The sequence below is a fragment of the Protopterus annectens genome, chromosome 3.part1 (genome assembly GCF_019279795.1).
Source record: "Protopterus annectens isolate FY-2018-M chromosome 3.part1, PAN1.0, whole genome shotgun sequence".
NCBI lineage: Eukaryota > Metazoa > Chordata > Ceratodontiformes > Protopteridae > Protopterus > Protopterus annectens.
Window position 1 is genome coordinate 400,991,342 of NC_056732.1, and position 20,235 is coordinate 401,011,576.

Genomic DNA, 20,235 nt, shown 5'->3' on the forward strand with positions numbered 1-20,235 from the left:
TCATATATTTTGATTCACTGCTTCCTGGACAAAATGTACAAAATCACAAATTTTAAAAAATACTCTTAACAAATGTTTACTGTTTCTCATGCTGAGTCTATTTTCAATGTGAATGTATTTTTTTTGTTTAGAAAATGTTAAATTTGAAATAAAAATTTTAAATGAAATCTAGATGTCTATGATAATTGCAAAAGTACAAACAAAAATAGCCTGCACACTGACATGTTTGAACAGTGTTTATGGTTTATGAGATTACATGCCTGCAGGACATCTACATTTCATTCTGATCTCCCTATCTTCCTGAAGAGAGTCAAGTAATGGGACAGTAGAATGGTGATGAGGGGACTGGTTCATTACCCTACCTAGGCCCCTATTTGACGACAGTCTATCTCTGCTCATAAGTGTGGATGAGAATAGGCTGAAGGATACCAAAACTACAATCCAAAAACAGAAGCAGCAATAAATAAATAAATAAATAAAAATTGTTCCCTTGTTGTTAGCCGGTTATCCTATTACAAAATCAACATCTCAGTGTCCATTCATTTATCAGTATTTATGATCATGATAACATTCATGTTACAAATTCTAATTAAATTTCTTTGTTACATGCCTAAAGGAAAGAGTTTGCATCCTCTACATAGCAACATCCTTTCAATACTGATGATAATTTTTTAATGAATGACAGTTATGAAACAAAAATATGGGTAGTTTAAAATACAGATTTAAACAGACTTACACTGATAGCACTGCTGTTCCCATCACCAAATCCAACATATCACAACAGCAGTTCCTTTCTAGTACATCATAACTATACTTACAACGTGCCACTATTTACAAATGCTGCTAAATCTTGTTTTTCCTTACTGCTGTTAACAAACTAGCCCATTTCACAAGACTACAAAGGGATTTGATAAAGGAACTATCAAATTCTCTTTCAGGAGCCACCACTGGTCTCATTTGGAACCAACTCAGACTCTGGAGTTTACAGGAGCAGTGTTCAATACAGTATCAATGACAGTTTCCCTTCCACTCTCAAGAGTAATAGCAATCAAATTCCAGGTCAAGAAAATAACCTTCAGTACCACAATTTCAGCTTGATTGATTCTACAAGCCCTAGGGTCAATGGCAGCAGCCATAATTCTAGTTCCCCTTGCAAGATTTCATATGAGAATTCTTCAAGGGATGCTGTCAATACTATGGTCAGTTCTTTATCACCCCACGTTGGAACAGATAAAAATAACCAGTGCATGCAAGAAATACCTTTGGTGGTGGATTCAATCAGATCAACTTTTGCAAGGTCACCCCTTCATTCTCCATCAACCCATAGCAGTGACCACAGATGCATCCTAGATTGGGGGGGGGGGGGCACTTCCTGAGAAAGACAGTCCAAGGCACTTAGTCCTCTGAAGAGGCCAAAATGCATATCAGTGTTCTGGAAATGACAGCAGTTCTCTTAGTGTTACAGGCATTCCAAGGCTCTCACTCTTTCTGGACAATTGCAATTCAAATGGACAACCTGTCAGTAGTTTGGTACATCGATAAACAAGGGGAAAGCAGGTCTTACCCCTTGTGTTGAGAAGCCCTCAAGGTTTGGTAATGGGAGAGCTCATCCAACCACTTTCTAATAACAATGCACATTCCGGGGAAGTCCAGTGTGATAGAAGACAAACCAAGCAGGTGTATTTTACTACCTCACGAGTGGTCTCTCAACAACAAAGTGACAGACATGATTTTCAGTCAGTGAGGCCAGGCTTGCTGCAGTCTTTTTGCATCTCCTCTAAATAACAAGTGCAGTGGCTTCTTTGCACCAATCCCCCACAGGGGAATCACCAAGAAATGCTCTTCTTCACAATTGCCACCCCCCAGTCTTCTCTATGTGTATCCTCCAATTCCCCAAATTCCCAAATTTCTACAGAAAGCTGCCCAGCTGAAGAGCAAGGTTATCCTCATTGCACGTTACTGGCCTTGACAGATTTGGTTCCCCTTCCTTTGGCCTCACCTACTGTACTCACCTTGGATTCTGGATCCAATTCCAGACTCCTGTCTCACCCAACAGGCATGACACATATGGGTATTTCAAACCTCAGGCTAATAGCATGGTTTCTCCAATTCCCTTGACAGCCAAACAACCGATGCTGTCTTCCCCTGTTCACCACATACTTTTATCTTCACATAAGGCTTCCACAAGAAAACTTTGCAGAAGGAAATGGAAAAGGTTTACTTTTTGGGCACAACAAAAACACATCAACCCTTTTTCAGTGTCCTAGAATTTTTGGCAACAATTTTTAATGAGGGCGTTAGCTCTTCAACAATTGAAGTAAATTAGCAGCAATTTCTAATTTTCACACTGGATTTGAGAATTTTTCCTTAGCTTCATCTAAACTTTGTAAAGCCTTTTTAAGGGTCATCCTCCCACTCAGACCACCTTACAAAGGACCTACCCCACCGTGGGATTTAAACTTGCTGCTACAAACCCTAATTCAGTCCCCATTCAAACCAGCAGCTAAATGTGAACTTAAGTTCTTGACCTGGAAAACTATTTTTTCTAGTGGTCATTACTTCTGCTAGAAGAATCATAGAACTTCAAGCTTTATCATCTAAACCTCCTTACTTGATTTTTCATAAAGACAGAGTAACATTAGGTACCAATGCTTCTTTCCTTCCTAAGGTGGTATCAGAATACAGTATCAATCAGTCAATTAATTTACCAGTTTTCTTTCCTAAATTTTCAAACAAAGGTGAATATATGTTACATTTACTGGATGTTCACAGACAACTATGTTTTTATTTACATAGAATGAAAGAGATCAGGAAAAACAGACCATTTGTTTGTATCCTTTGCAGATTCAAAATTAGGCAAACCATTTGCAAAGGTCACTTTAGCCAAATGGCTGACAGATTGTATAACGTTTATTTACAACAAGCTAGTCATAACCTTACCAAAACCTATAAGAGCACATTCAACAAGATCTATGGCAACTTGCATGGTATTTCTTTCTAAAGCTTTCATGCATGATATATCCACAGCTGCAACCTGGACAAATCCTCATACCTGTATAACTCATTACAAATTGGATCTGGTCTCTAGGGGAAGAGCTGCTTTTGGCTCAGCTGTACTCAGGAACATCCTTCCTTAGAGTCCACCCAGGAATTTATGTAGCTGGCGACTCTGTTCCAGTGGGTGAGGAATTAAAGAAAATTGAAAACATCAGATAAAGAAGTTATGTACTCACCATAACATCCTATTTGTGCTGTCCATTTTCTTTCTTTCTTCCTCAGCTTCCCGCGGCACCAACCTCCATCCTGTTCTCTTATCTCGGTCCTGGAAGAACAAGAGTCTAAAAGGACACTACTGTCCTTCATATTGAGCTAACTCTAGACAGGCTGTATAAGTCTTTCCAAAAAAGTTTCATACCATTTATATATGTGTGTGTGTTTGTGTGTGTGTGTGTGTGTGTGTGTGTGTGTGTGTGTGTGTGTGTGTGTGTGTGTGTGTGTGTGTGTAAAACAGCAAACAAGATAAGAGGAGTGTTAGAGTTGGTGGCTATAAGTTTTAGTAATGTCCGAGTCGGATCTGAGGATCGGATCCGAATCCATTGATTGAAGAAGAATGAAAATGGATAACGCAGATGGAACATTATGGTGAGTACATAACTTCTTTTTAGCCTCCCGGTAGTGGATGGAAAATATCTTTATTTGTGCAATCCTAAGAACCTCTAAGTGCTAATAGAAAATGTACGATTCACATGTGATAGACAAGAATTTACTTAACTACTTCACTTTTCATAAATGACAACAGCCTTCTCTCACGATGCATATTATGCGCAGCTCTTAATATGAGGCATTACCCTTGTTATGGTTCTAATAGGCATGCCACACAGCCCTTCTCTTCAATAACCATCCATACAACCATCCATCCATCCAGGTTCAAACTCCTCCTCAGGGTAACCAAAATAAACAACCAGTTTGTTGAAGAACCTGATTTAAGAAGCAGTAGCAATAAGGAGGGGAGATGTTAGTGACATCAGGCTGTATCATCAGTTGGGTGCTTTAAGGGGTGGAGAATGTGGATTAAAGAGTGGATTGCAAAGTACTTGTATCAAGTAAGGCATGTAACAGGTCACCTGTTCAGCATTCCTTATGAGTCATAGCACTCACCTGTGAAAATGATAATATAGCACAAAAAGAAACAGAGTTTGAGATTTCTGGCCATCTGTTTCTACTACAAAGGTCCATTCAACAGTTCAAATCCTACTGCCCTACTGTATTACTAGATATGCAACACAACTATATCAAATAATTTAATTCAGTTAGAATTCAAAGCTTGTACTCCAGTACTGTAGTTAAACACTAGAATCAAGGTAGGAAAGCTCCTAAGTAAGGAAGAACAACCTGTAAAGAGAGAAAAACATTTTCCTTTCTCTTGGGATGTAGACCATTCCATTACCTCGTTTGCGAGCAGTGCTTGTTCCAGAGTATTGAATGTCCTAAGACCATCCTGAAAGAATGACCACAGTTAAACAGGTAGAGTTTTAGAGCTAGTTTTCTTCACATTGAGTATATTTATTAGTGACTGTAGTGCTTTCTATTTTTCAAGAACAGATATGGAAGACCACTGTTCCATCTTATTTTAACATTCAAATATTTGTACTATAAGGTAGACCGTGCCACATACAGAATACTCATTTAATCGGTAAATAAGATGAATTGGACTGGTGTAATGGAAGACTTGTAGGGGACTGTGCATTTTCTCATTCTCATGTTACTGAGGAAAGTCAAGAAGCATAAAAGTTGGTAACTGGGCTGAGAGGCACTCGGCCATGTTCTTTGCCTCATAGCCATATTTCAGGCATTGCTCTTTTCTACTAGTACTAGGCTAAGTGCCATTGCGAGCCATTGTAAGCCTAGCCAATTAGTCCTTGTGAGACACAAACCCTGCACCTTGTGTTTGTAAGGAAAACACCTTAACCATTAGGCCATCCTCCCAACTCTTGGTCATCAATTTTCTCATGCATTGTCTGGAAGTAGGCAGAAAAGGGCCAACACTTAAGTTTTTTTCTTCTTTGTCTGTACTCCTGCAGACCAAAAAGCCAGCACCACCCATTTATTTTCTATTCATTCTCTTTTACAGGATGAGAGCACATTCTCAGCATTACTACCATTCAGGCAGTGGTAACAGGGATGGATGTTCTGTTATGCCATAGTGCAGTGAGATGCCACAGGCTGTGATGTCCACTTCTGTGAGTGATATAACCCTAAAGGCCCCATCTTCCTTGCAACAGGCATCTCCATGTTATCTCTGGTCTCCATCGAAGATTCTGTTGTACAGTGTGTTCCCTAGCCATATGTGTATGAATCCCTTCAGTTGAAGAGGTGAGCAGGTAGAGCCTCATCAGTCCCTTCACTCTACTTTACCAGCTCCTACTGTGCTTTTAGCAGTAATCAAACCTCAGTTGCCTGGAAAACAGTCATGACTTTATCCTTCTACACTACGCTACAGAGCTGGCAAATGAAAATGAGTTTTGACTTCTTGCCACTAAAATACCTTGCCTCAAAAGTCTGTTCTTAGATGGATGATCATTTCCCTGTTTACCATTGAAAAGAAATCGGTGCAGTTATCTGTGTATAGTGAACATCTGATAGAAAGCACTGCTATAAAAGAGCTTATGCTGTTCAGAATAGCATGCAGATTGTGTCTTGATACAAACTGTTTTCAGATGCTCCCTCTGAAGCAGTACAGTCTAAAGGAACTGTCATGTGGCGTCCTTCATACATCCTAAATTTTGCAAGATATTTAAGAAGATTTTCTGAGCTTTTATGTGGAATCTAGTTATATTGAATTCACAGGTTGTTGACAGCTATTTTTGCTGCTGGAAGTTGTTGAACAGAGTCCTAGTTGAATGCAGAATGGAATAAAATATGCAGGCATCAAATGTTGCTTTTAGTAAGGAGATCTATGGTTAAAGTTAGGATTTGGGAAAGTGGAACATAGATAGCAATGCCAAAACATTTTATTGAGATGACAGTTTCAGCACAGGGATGAGTGCATGTGTGAGTGTTTGTGGGCTAGGATTCGAGTAAGGGCTAGGAAAAGGGATACATTTTGAGGTGTGCTTGGTTATTGGTATGTCTGAAGTGTGTGCATTTCTCTTATTTAGTTGTTTATTGGTACTCTTAGGGAAATAATGTTTAGTAACCTAATGTGTAGGATTGACATTAAGGATAAGGGTAGGGTTAGGTTTAAGGTTAGCACATATGAGCAAGATGTTGCAAAAGGCAGAGCCCCCTGCCCACAGTTACTCATGTGTGCTAAACCTATCCCTAACCCTACAGATGGTACTGTAAATACTTCTATAGACCATACGCCAACATTTAGTAATACTTGTATATGTGCAAACAGTTGCTAACCATTGTTCATCAACATCATGGTGATAAGGCAAGGTATCTTTTTTCAGGGGTGGTGGATATTATTCAGTTTGTGATATTTACATGCTAAATCAGTGTTGAGGGTGTGTTTTTTTTGGGGGGGTGGATGTTATTCAGTTTATGATTTTTACACACTAAAACAGTGTTGAGGTGTGCTTTTCCCAAAGGGTGGGGAATGTCATTCTGTTTGTGATATTTACACTCCAAAACAGAGATGAGGTGTATTTTTTTCAGGAGTGGTGGATGTGAGTTTCATCAGTCGGTAGTATTGCACTTCCTCAGGCAGAGTCCCTTACAAGATAATGGGTTTCTCACCATGAACAGAATACCTTGGACAGTAGAAAATGTTTTGTGTATATTTTTGGAGCTTGTTTACTTGAAGATATAGCACTATAAAGGTTTGCATCAATGAGTTAGTGGTGTTTTTGCTGTGTCCAGGATTACAAAGCAGATCTCAAATATGCACTCAAAAGTGTATTTTCTCCTTCTATGAGGTACATATATTTTGGAGTTACTGTATGTTGGTGATAGGAGTGGGGGTATAGAGAGGTTGCCTCTCTGCAAAAAATTTTTTTTTTCAAAAGGAATTAGTTTATTATTGATATAGGCTGCTTACCATTTCTGTGATGGTGCTACCAATATGTTTAACTTCTCTGTTTTGATTTTCATGGTGATGTAGTCGACCACTATGCAGTTATTTGTGCATGAAAGGCTAATTTTTCATAATGTATATCATCTAATCCACTGCGGTCTTATTATATTTTTGTGTTAGCTTGCTGTATATGCACAAGTCAATATGCTGATGTATCAATGATTCAGGAGTAGGGTTTAGAAGTGCTCTCCTTGAAAAGGTCATCTACCCAATAACAGCTGTCATCTGCCGTGTATGCATGCTGATTGAAGCAAACTAGGTCCAGTCCATAGCACTGAGATAGTGCTTAGCAACATGAGTCTGGAAAAGTCAGATGTTGTCACGATCAGTGTGATCCTTCCACCATATGACTGAAGATTACTTTGATGTTCTGGATAAATCTACGCTAACATCAGATAGTATTACAAGCTTTTAAGCTTGGGTGTGCTTAAATGTCATTAAAAAATCACAGTGTTCCAAGGTTGTGGCTAGCTGTGCAAGTTGCAAGAACATGCCAAGTCAAACAGGTACCAGAAAACAAAAACAAAAAAAAAAAATGAAGAAATACTATAATCACTAACTTTGCCCCTTCTAGATATAAAGCAAAAGAAAATAAATTACGCACGTTCATCACAGATTTCACAAATTTATAACAAAAGACTGAACTGGTAATTAAAGAATATGCAGCTTAGAGAATACTCTTCATGTTTCTTTAGTAGACCTGTGTGAAGTACTACGTCGGCCAGAGGATACTTTTAATAAATATATTTATAGTTATACTGACAGGTCAGCCCCAAGCACTAAACATTCATGTTGATGTTGACAATATGTTGTGTTCTGTTGCACCTGAGACTTAACTTTGAGGACTCAGAAATAATCAGTTACTGTTAGACAGCTGCAGATCATTATATTACATAATTTCACATGTTATGGTAAGGTACCTTGGACTAAACCATTACAGGACTACTGGTGTCAGTGATTTAAAGAATCTACTAAACTAGATCTGTACTTTGAAAGAAATAAGCATAATTTTACCACCAATTTAGGGAGTACCAGCACTTACCTTTAATTTTATCATTTATTTTGGAGTAAAAGGCCTGGTCCATGGAACCTTTTCATCCATAACTCCAGCCATAAGGTGAATGTAATATACATGGAAAATTTAGTATCGGCAACCAACCAAAATGTTTTAGGGAGATGGGGAAGAAAACAAGAGTACCTGAAGAAAAATATGAAAACACAGAAATATGCAGACTCCACACAGACACCGACCTGAAATCAGGACAGACTTGTCCACCGAACTGTGAGACAGAAATTTTACCACTGAGCCACCATGTTGTTTTGCTGTTTATTGATTTGAGACTGTTGCTCCAATGTTCCCTTAACTTTATGTTAATGATATTTGTATTAGGGAGTTAACAGTAAGTTCTAGTGTGAGCTATAATCATACACAGCACAGTTCACAGTGCTAAGTGTGACTGCTGTTAGGCCCCGATTAAAAGAGGACAAACCACGTATTTCCCTAGGCCACTGTCTCTGAGGGTTCTCTGCTGCCATGCCAGTGATCAGAAAATTTGGCTATTTCTGACATTTCAATAACTTGCCTTAAAAGCAAATGTTTTGCTAGTTAAGTTTCATCTAACTTACAGCCAGTCAGCATAGTTCTTCTTGAACTGCTTATGTAAATGACTAGTAAATTATTTGTGGCTAGAATGTGCTAACTACTTTATTTCATGGAATTTGTCAAAAATCACCACTGAAATTTGTCATTTATGAAAAATATGCTTCCATAAACAGCATCTTTCATATTAATTGCATTGTCACATAAGCATTCTTTGACAACATATGAGAAACAACTTGCAACATTATAACGATAAGTTTTTTAGAAACTTAGCTAGCTTCACAAAAGTACACTGGTACATTTAACTACAGAATGTCCACTGATGTAGTTTGCTAGCTGGAAGTGAGAAAAATACATTTTTACTTCCTGAAACTACATTGCCACAATAAATGCTAATGGTCCAAAATGAATTCCCTTAGTAATATCTCAAGTTCATGAAAGTGTGCTTAACTCTGGAAAGTTTGATTATACAATTTTACTTCAAGGATGTAAAATTTCAAGTAAAATAGTACAAGAAGTTACAGTTTCTATGAGATGAAGATGTTACAACTAAGAAACAGTGTTACAATGTGATATGCTGCATGGTAGGATATGGCTTTTATATAATAAATATATAACTTTTTCTTTCAGCTTTTCCCAGTTAGGGGTCACCACAGTGGATCACCTGTCCGCTCATGATTGGCAGTGGAGTTTTTCAGTGTCGAGTTGCCAGCCCGGCGCCCAACCTTCCACAGAAGGCACACACACACATGCACTCACACCTAGGGCCGATTTAGAGTGTCCAATCCACCTGCAGCATGTCTTTGGAATATGGGAGGAAACCGGAGCACCCGGAGAAAACCCACGCAACCACAGGGAGGACATGGAGACTCCACACAGAAGGCACCCCAGCTGAGGATCGAACCAGAGAACCTCTTGCTGCGAGGCGACAATGGTAACCACTGCACCACCGTGGCCGCCCATAATAAATATATAACAATTATTCTAATAGTTGTTTGCTTAATTTATCATATGTTTTCACTTATTTTAAAGTGGCCTGCACTGCGTACAGTGAGTAACAGTTAGGTCACAGAGAGTGGCATCTTGTCTGACACAGACTTAAAATTTCAGGACTGTACTGTGAATTTAATTAGGCTGATGTAACTACATAATACAGCACATCACAAAGCATACAAAATACAGTTGAATTCACTCTGTAACTGTACATTACAGAGACTGACAGTAAGGTAAGTAAACTGACTAAAGCTCTCAAATCATAAATGAAAAAGGTTTCTACTTTATTGCAAGTGATGCCAGTACTGGCATACAAGTTACTTTCTGTGGTAAATATTTTATTACATAGATATGACTTAGTGTGTGGATGTGTCTGTCCCTGTTTATTTTGTGTGGGAGAGACTACAGTGACTTTTAAAATCACAGCAGAACATTTATGTAGAATAAAGGCATGGGAAATCCAGCAACAACCCTACTCCACATTTTATGTATCTCAAGGATAATTAGTGGAGATATTTACATCAAAAATACATATACTTCAAGGCTGGTCAAACAGGACAATGCACTCGAGCTACTCCATGTTCATATCACCATAGGTAAAATCCAGTGCCACTTCCTTGCAAGCTGTAGGTCCCACTGTATGACCCAGGTAACCCATACCATGTATTTAAACTTTTTAGAAAACTAACCATCCAACCCAATACCATATTCATGGGTGACTTTAATTACCCCACTATTAACCAGGAATCCTATATGACACCAAACATGCTTGCATGGAGATTCCCGGATTTTGTAAAGACAAATTCCCTGGACCAGATAGTCACTACACTAACCAGGGGTGCAGCGATACTGGATCTGGTCCTCACTAACATGGGAGACTGCTGCACACCCCCTACTGTAATGCCTTCCCTGGTAAGGTCAGACCACAAAATAGTCTCCTTTGAAGTAAAAATAAAACCTTGACCCCCAGCTAAACCTGGAATATTCAGGAACTATTCTAAGGCTAACCACAAGCTATTAAGTGAAAACCTGGCAACATTTCAAGCCCGCACAAACCATGAGAACACTACTGCCTATGCAGAACTGTACACAGAAACCCTGTACAAGCATGTTAATAGCTGCATAGAGGCAGCTGTACCTACCAGGAAGAAGTACAAAACTAACTAAAAAAAAGCCACCCTGGTAGAATCACAAAATCAGTAGGCTGTATAACAGGAGGAAGAAAATCATGGCAAACATTAGGAGGTGCAACACCCAGCAGGATAAAAACACTCTCATCAAACTAAACAAACAACTCAGAGGACAAATAAAGTCTACCAAAGCTAAATTTGAGGTAAGTTTGGCCTCCCAGGCCAAGGACAACCACAAAGCATTCTTTAGCTATGTCCACAACCTGAAAGGCAATACACAATTGTGTGCAGAGCTCATTGTAAATGGAGCCACCTACACTGAGCCAGAAGATATAGCAAACCTACTGGCTAACAAATTCACCTCCAACTTTCCCCCTCTTTCCCCCTCAACCTTCCCTCAGGAAATGTCATCAAATATAACCCCCCCTGCTATCACTAGGGAACCAATCCTTAATGCTCTCTCTCTTAGACCAAGAACACTACATCAATGGGCCCAAACAATATCCCATCCAGGATGCCTTCTAAATAGCATAAAACATGACCTATCACGGCCTCTGGAATTACTATTTAACTGCAGCCTCCAAACAGGCTTTGTGCCTCATGAATGGAGAAAGGAAACAGTCATCCCTCTGCACAAAGGTGAGCCATCTACAGACCCTGGAAACTACAGACCCATAAGTTTCACTAGTCTTATATGTAAAGCCATAGAAAGAATTATCATGGAGATGATCAACAGGGATCAATAGAGATATAATAAACCTCCAGACACTGGACCCAACCCAGTTTGGCTTTGTCAAGGGCAGATCATGCCTACACAACCTGGTAACCAAAGCAATGGATGAGGGCAAAATCGTCCACACTGCCTACTTTGACTTGGCCAAGGCATTTGACACAATTCCCCACTCGGGCATTTTTGACAAACTCAAGAGGTTAGGAACAAACCCGTATGTCAGCCGGTGGATAGCCAACTGGCTCACAGACAAGACCCAAGAAGTTAGAATTGGGGAGTCCCTCAGGGATCAGTCCTTGGACCACTCCTTTTTGGCATTTACTTCTCAGAAGTCAAGGCCAATGTCAGTGGTCTCTGGCTGACTAAATTTGCAGATGATGGAAAATTAGGAGCTGTCATTGAATCCCATGCTGACACAGATGTTCTCCAGGAGGGGCTGACACAGACAAATAACTGGTGTCAGAGCCATGGACTAAAACTAAATGCCAAGAAATGCATAATGGTATCCTTTGGGAAGTCATCCATCCCTGGTAACTATCATGTTGACAACACACCCTTTAGAGATGACCAGCAGTCATGGACTTAGGGACACACATAGATAGTAATCTAGCCTTTGAACATCATGTGTCTACAGTGGTGAGGAAATCATTCCATGTTGCACAACTTATAAACAAAGGTATGGCATCTAAGTCCAAGGAAGTCATTGTTCTACTGTATTCGGCATTCATCAGACCTATCATTGAGTACAATGCCCCCTTTGGTATGTACCTAACCAGGCATATCCAACAATTGGAAAGTCCATAGAGGTTCCTCACTAAAGGAATACAGGGTGTAAGTAAAATCTCCTATGCAGACCACCTCAAGGCCCTATCCCTGTATTCTGTATCCTACATACTTTTGAGTGGAGATCTATGTCTGGCATAGAGAGCATTGTCAGAGCCCACTCTGATGGACCTGCTACATATCCACAAAACAATCAGCACCAGAATTACCCATTCTAAAGACTTAAACCTTGCCTGTGATACAAATAGAACCTGCTGGAGAGATAGGCATGTATCCCAGACACTACCCTGTCTGTGGAACAGGCTTCTCATCCATGTGTAGCAGAGCTTCTCCCTAACCCAATTCAAGTGCAACTTGGACAATTGGATGGGAAGCCAGAAATTCATCCTTGGTTTCCACCTAAGTCTCTAATGGACACAGGTAACCTGTAAATGGTTCATCTCTAAGGCCCATGCTTACACTTATCGAGGGTATCAGAACTTGTCAGAGATTTTGGATGCATGGCTAGGCTTAAAAAGGCCGTTGTAATCGTTAGCCTAGTAAACACCCATGAACCTATAAGTACAAGAAATATGAAGGAAAAGGTGAATGGGACACCCCCTGTTAATTACTGTGTAGCAATTATAGTAGTTCTAATTAGGCAGCCATTTTTTGTAATGTTACATCTTAACAAAGATGAGTCATCTTGCTTAATTGGTATCACAGTGAACTATGGAGTATCAAAAATGTTTATCATCAGCACCAGGTACTTGTAATTTTCTTATGTGTCCTTTCAGCAGCCCTAGAATATGCCACAAGCCAAAATTCAACTCATCCAAACTCCTTACTCTAACATTCACACAAAGTATTTTTGTAATTTGGAGAATCCTGTTGAAGTGCCCACTACTCCCTTAGGTTCTCCTAACTGCACTTTCTTCTTCAATCACAATCTAAGCTAAGGTTTCCATTTTTCCTGCCATTAGCAAGACCTTCACACTTAATTGTTTACTAATCTGCATTGAGTAACCTCATATAATCATAGATAATAACTTAACTTTGCTATACAGAGTGACTAGAAGAGACAACCAACCTATTTGTGCACTGCAAGGATTCCAACTATTAAGAAATTACTTAACAACTCATGCTGTGCAGCTCAAATGAACCACCAGATAATTTTGTTACTACTTTGCAAGCACTATACCAAAAGTAGCAGTTACCATAATTCATATAAATAATTATATTCTGGAACCCCAACAGTTTGTCATTGTATATCTTGCATGGTTAGCTGCGATACAGTAAGAAGAATGTTTCTTGGGACTAAACCTTTATCGTCTTCTTCTCATATACCCTTCCCTTTAGGATGGTTATCGTCATCCTGTAACTTTGACTATTACAAAATCACCGAGCACCATTAGAGGAAGCCTAGCTGTCAGAACAGTTCCTTTCTTGTTAAAGTCAGCTGAAACAGTCCCAATATACAAACTTGGACCATGAAATGTTGTTATCAGTTGTAGACCAACATGTCACTTTAGTCTGCTGGAAAAATTTTACCAAAATGCTGTGCAATTAATTAATTTATCTAAACCTTTAAATTGTTGTATGAAACTACAAGGATTTCAGTTTGCACAGAGTGAATATTGTACTTGTCTGTCTTGCTGTACACTTCAGGAAATAAAACAGCCAAACAGTGAGAATGCTATCCATTTATTGTACCTTTATATATCCAAGTCATTTGATGTTGTTTATTCTTTACAATTCATACTGACGATGCTGTCTGCCAGCATCTGACAAACAGTGATGTCTTACTTAAAAGTTATTTATTTGACATAGTAGCACACATCAAATGGTAGGATATCATTTCAAAACCAGCAGTTCTGATAAAAATAGTTTGACAGAGATTTGTAATAGGGACCTATATTGTTCACTATGCTGGATGATAATCTGTGAAAGCACTGCTTACATGCTAAATTAGCTAAACTAATTGTTTAAATGTCTCCATCTGGGCTCCATATGAGCCTGTTACATGGTTAAAATTACAGTGTGCTTTCAACAATCTCTTATCATCAGTGTCCTTCTGTAGACTTATTCTGAACTCTATAGTGTTAAAAACTAGTGCTGTTCACCCAAGTCGATGTACATGCCTTAGAAATCTGTATAAAGCCTGCCTAATGCTCAGCTCTTCCTCTTCTTCCACATTAGCCTCATCCTCCTCTTCTGTCACATTTCACTCCCTCATAGTCTGCAAGATCCTAAGGCTCTCCTAACTCCTTCTCTGTTTCTGTACCACATCCTTAAACTGCTGTTCAGAGTGTAATGCCTCTATTCTTTGTAACTCTCTCACTATCTTTCTGCATCACTAACTTTCTGGCTATTATTTTTCTAACTGAAACCAACATTCTATTTTTTCATGTACTATAACAGTTATTGTCATACAATGCACTATCTACATACTATTTTTGGACAACATCTACTCACAGGCTATGTATATGGTGAGAGTGACTATTAATGTCTATAATGTTTTAACTCTATATAATTGTCTAGATGTATAGTATATATTGCAATATCTTGTAACATAATTTATGTTCTTTCAACTTATTTTTGTATAGTATTTCTAATGTCATTTGTTTTGTATTGGAATTCTATTGTATTTGTGTTGTACTTTATGTGATGCTTTTCACCCTGCGCCTCTGCTGGGTGTAAACCCAGTCAGTCCACCCCAGTAAACAAATGTCAAGTAAATAAATAAATAATTATGATAAAAATGTCCACTGACTCTTAAACATCTAGTGATGGAGCAATCACTGAAAAGGTACAAAACCTTTAATACCTGTGTATAATTACTGACTGCAAAGTATCCATCATTAAGCAATGCTACTGGGTTTGCTGTACAACAGATGAACTACAGAGACCTCTATATCACCTCAATAGTTAGTTAGCTGATCAGACAAGAGTTAGGCTTGCCACTACTTTCCTAACTCCTTGTCTACTGTTTGTGTCGGTAACAACATAGAAATATATAACTGTGCATTTAACTATAAACTGCATTCAGCCATTAGTATGGTTCACAGCAACCTCTCTGAAAAGGCTATACCATTGCTTTGACCTATACTTGTGAAAAATCATAGGAGAGTATAAACTACATAACACGATAAACATCTGAACTAGGGATGGCTCATAAAAGTTACACTTCAACTTGCTTATCTGTAGAAACAAGGCATCCAGGTACTACCATGTCAAACTCCTTAATAAGATTCTTACTTAATATACCAAGAACAGAGTAAATATGGAGAAGGCCTTTCCTCTGTTTTATGTTCCTTTTCTTCCTATCTCAGACACTCTCACACTTTAAATCCAATCTGTATGTTTATCTTTGCTTATGTTTGCTGGTGCTCTTTCCCCTTGAGTCTCCACTGAAAATGGGTTGCTTACTGTCAGTGCAATGAAAATAGCTAATAACCTTTTCTTTTTACAATTATTTTGTATTGTGATTGTTACTTAATATTTGTATATTGTCACTTTATCTTTACTTATGCTTGCTAGGTTTCCCCTTGGGTCTCCACTGAAAATGGGTTTGTTTGCAAACTCAGTTGGACTAACCCAGTTAACAAATGTGAAATAAAATAAATAAATATGTTCCAAAGCTTTGCAGGTTATTGGCAAATATGAAATAAGATAATAAAGCATAGCAGTCCTGTTTATATAAGGGCTACCTACCTTTCTGGTCTTACAACAGCCCTGAAAAAATGCTCATGTGAATTATTTGAATTAAAGAATTTAATTGATCAGCCGCCTTTGCCTATTTTGGCAATAGATAAACACAGGTATCAGTATGTTGTAGTGCATGGAGCATGGTGATTATACTCCAATATCCAGAAAAAGACAAATCAGTTAAGTGCTTCTTGACAAAGGGAGATAGTGCCAGCCCAGTTAGCTGGACGTTTGTAAATGATTATATGTCTTTTGTGAATATCAACATGATCTAATTAAGATGCTTGTGTTACATCTGTATTAGAACTGCATGTTATATATATATATATCAAACTTGTTTGTGCAGACGTGTGTTGAAAAAGGTTTGTGCAAAATGCTTGAAATGTATCCACAGTGTGCCCTACTGGAATAGAACAGAAATGTACATGCACTATTGTAACTGTTTAAATGTATATATTTTAATAGTGGAAACTGGAACACAGGAGGTTAACTTTAGTCTAGCAAACTTAAAAAAGTAGCTGAAATTAAATTACTTTATGGCAGCTAGAGACAAAATGGCTGTACTAGTGAACTTGCTGTATTGTCTTGGAAGTGTTTTATTGTTTTATGACTTCCAGCATCTGCCAAAGATCTGAGGAAAAACTATTGTCTGTATTTTTACAGGTAGATGCTAAATGCTACCAGCTGCCATCAATGGTTGTTTTGGGCCTGGGAACTAGGAGTCAGATGACAAGAAATTATGTCATTCTGCAAGCTATCCCAGCAGTAATATTTGAGATAATAATTTGAGAACTCTCTGAGAGACAGAGCATTCTGTATTCTGTCTTTGACCTGGCAACAACTAGAAGATCCATTCAGCACATCTGCCTTGCTCTTAAGTAAGTTAACTAGGGTATAGTAATTCTCTTAGATTCAGTCATGCATATAGTGAAGCATAGTTTAGATGTTTTTCTTTATTTATTTGAGACTGTCCTGCAATTTTGTTTTAAGTATTTCCTGTGGTTTTGAACTCTGATGTCACTGTAAATGTATACTAAGTATTTTCTTGTTCTTTTATTATTTATTAATGGCTGATCTTTCTGACATATTTAAGTTCTGAGAGTACTTGCATATTTATTTGGTGACACTGTGTATGCCACTCCTAATAGCCATGCTCTTGGTCAAACTATCCTTTGTATTAATAGTAACATTATACAGTAAGACTGGACACCCTTTGTTAAGTTCCTTAAAGTAGCTGATAAGGAGTTGGCTGGTGGCAGTAATAACTACCTTATAGTCTAGGCAAAAGGGGGCATAGCTAGTAAACCTTTGCCAGCCTTTCCCAGGTGTGTGCATGTATAAATCAAACCTCAAAGAGTGTGTGTATCTGCTACTTGGGCAGGGGCATGAAGCAGTGGTTGGACAGAGAGGGTGCTGGAGGTCTTGGCTTAGCCACTCAGCTGAGATCTCAAATCTATAGCTGTGCCAGTGGGGAGTCTTATTGGGGATCTGGAGAAAGAGGGAAAAACCATTCTGGACTGACTGTGGTTTCTGTGTGTTCTTAAGAGAAATTGCACTTGATGCAGAGAGCTGCATCTGGAAATACTGTGTGTGTACCTTGTCATTCTCTCAATATATGTCTCCCACTGTTGCCAGTGGTGAGGATTGAGGCTTCTTGATTACTGGTCCAGTGGTGAGTCATCACAGCTTCTACAGTGCAAGACCAGATCTTAACAAATGTTAAGCACCACCTCCATCCTGGAGTGTTAAACCTGCCAATGACCAACAAACAACAACAGTGGAATAAAAAAAGATTTGTTTCTGCCTGCTTTTTGTGCCAGTAATGTGCATGTGACTTTTTCTAACATAACAGAATCTCTTATATTGTCTTTCTGACAGTGCTTGCTAAGTGCTTTACTGCTTTGAAAGCCAACAAAATACTTAGCATTTTTTCCCTGTAACTAGTAGTACATGGAGTAGATAAAGCTCCATGCACTGCAAAGAAGTATGATCGGGTCTCCAGTCATAACCCGTTATTATGTGTTCTCAACATGGATGGCAAGATTCACCTCTCGAGCATCCCTCTTGAGGTGAATTTTTTGGCATCCTTGTATTGAACACACAACAAGCTGGTTATGCTTAGCAACCCACTCATAATCATCTGTGTTATCTCCTGTGATATGTTTAAGATTTCAGCTGTTAAAGACATATCTTAATAAGCCAATTCCATGGCACAGAGGGATAAATCCTTACCATGACCCAGTGATCTGGGTAGACAGTGAGACTAGAAAAGAGTTGTTGATACCATATATTATATGTTATGATAGAAAGTAAAAGTGTTTCTTTCTTTGAAGTGAAAAGGATTAACTGTTTGAGAAGTGTTGCAGGAGTAGTTAAATGGTCTTTTTATTTATGGTTTAGGCATACATTTCAGTTTTTGTTTTGAGAAACAGCTTATGTAACTGTCTACGGTGTGAGAATACCTGCTTTTCTACTGCCTCATCCATCTTGTCCTTTTTGAGTGCTTAAATTCATTGGTGCTTGAGGTGTCTGACCCTGGCATACATTTGACTTCACTAGCCAGTTTCCATTGATATCTTATTTGCTCCTTCTAGTGATAAATGGAAGATCAAGTTGTGAAGACCTTCTCCATCCCCTTAAAGTATTTAAACTTCAAACTTATATTCATGTCTTATCATCCATTAACTTCATTTTCTAATACCCACACCTTTAAACATTTCTGGCTTGCTTATAAACTCTCTGGTTAGTCTCCCTGCCTAGTACTGTCATATAAACTAGCTGTAAACAGATTAACAGAACACACATAATTTCTATAAAAATAAATCTTATTACAAAGCTTGCCTTATTAATGGCTCTCTGACCATGATACAGCTAGGTTTTGACTAGCAGTATACATTTCTCTGAATTATGCTTATGCACATAAGGATCTTACCTTAGATCACTTATGGAGACACTTCTTCAGCTTTCACATACATAATCAATGATAGTTATCTCAGGCACTGTGTAAGAATTGCCTCATGGTAACAGAAAATGCACACCTTCTTGACATACCATTAAATATCTCTGGGAGATGTAAGCATATCCAGGATATTAAAGTTAAACTCTAGCAGCAACATCCTGTAAGCATGTTCATACATCTATCACCGCATATGCATCTGATCTGAAGAATACAGCAACAGAAGTCTTAACCGTGCCTCAAGAAGCCGTAAGCTTAACAAAGCCAGAACCTGTTACATATCAGACTATACAGACCATGGTAAATGATATTTACATTCTTACAGTGTCCTGACAGCAGGGAGAGTACATAACAAAATACCAGAGGTTAAAACTGAATCACACTGGACTTAAAAATCTATAGGTCGGACACTATGAAGGCAATCTCCAAAACACCCCAGGTATTGGTGATGCCATCATGCATATGAAAAGACAGGTACCTCAATGTGTACTTCGGAAATAGTTTATGACAATGTCATGAGTGCATGTAGCCAAAATTATGGTAATCTCAACTTTGTTAAAAGGATTAAGGCATTATAGCCTGACCATTGTTCTCATTTGAATAAGTCTGCGAAAGACCTCCCCCTTTGATTTGAAATAGTATATCAATGGATTACTGAACATCCTAGCAAGCAAGGAGAAAACATCTCTGCCTAGTAAAATTTTCTCAGCATCTCATATGTCACCTCAATATCAAGACAGAATGCTATCGTTCATTCAGGGTGTCATAGGTGGGAAGGTTCACTGCCTATCAGTGTGTAGTGAGATGTGCATGTAGCTGGAATGCTTTGAGTGCTTTGGAGTCAGTGGACTTCACTACTGTCCTCATGGAATACAAGTAATGAACATGTCACTTTCCATCTGTAGAGTGTCCTTACTAGACCTTTTTAAATTCCAAAGCAGACAGAATTTGAGAAACTATGCAAGATAAAAATCAGAGGCAGTGATGACTTTGCTAAATGTTGGAAGTCTCAACATAAAATGGATGATTTAGAAAGAAGCTTTCCTCTGCTTGGAGGATCTGTACTACTACTGAAACCTGGTGTAAAGATCCAAATAACATATCACAGATTTCGTAGTATACATCCTTTCATTGTGGCAGAGTTGAATGGGTAGGTGTTGGTGCCTCAGGATGTGTGAAAGAGCAGCTGCATGCCAGCAGACAAGAAAATGCCCAGAACTAGGAATTTCTCATGTAAAAATTAATGTCAGTGATACAGCACATAGTATAGGATTCAAC

At 38.5% G+C, this 20,235-nt stretch overlaps 1 protein-coding gene across 1 annotated transcript in view; it reads left to right on the top strand.

Annotated features, from left to right (window-relative positions):
• Positions 1 to 20,235, top strand: part of NR1D2 (nuclear receptor subfamily 1 group D member 2) — a 437,579-nt gene that overhangs the window by 404,683 nt on the left and 12,661 nt on the right. The window lies entirely within an intron of this gene.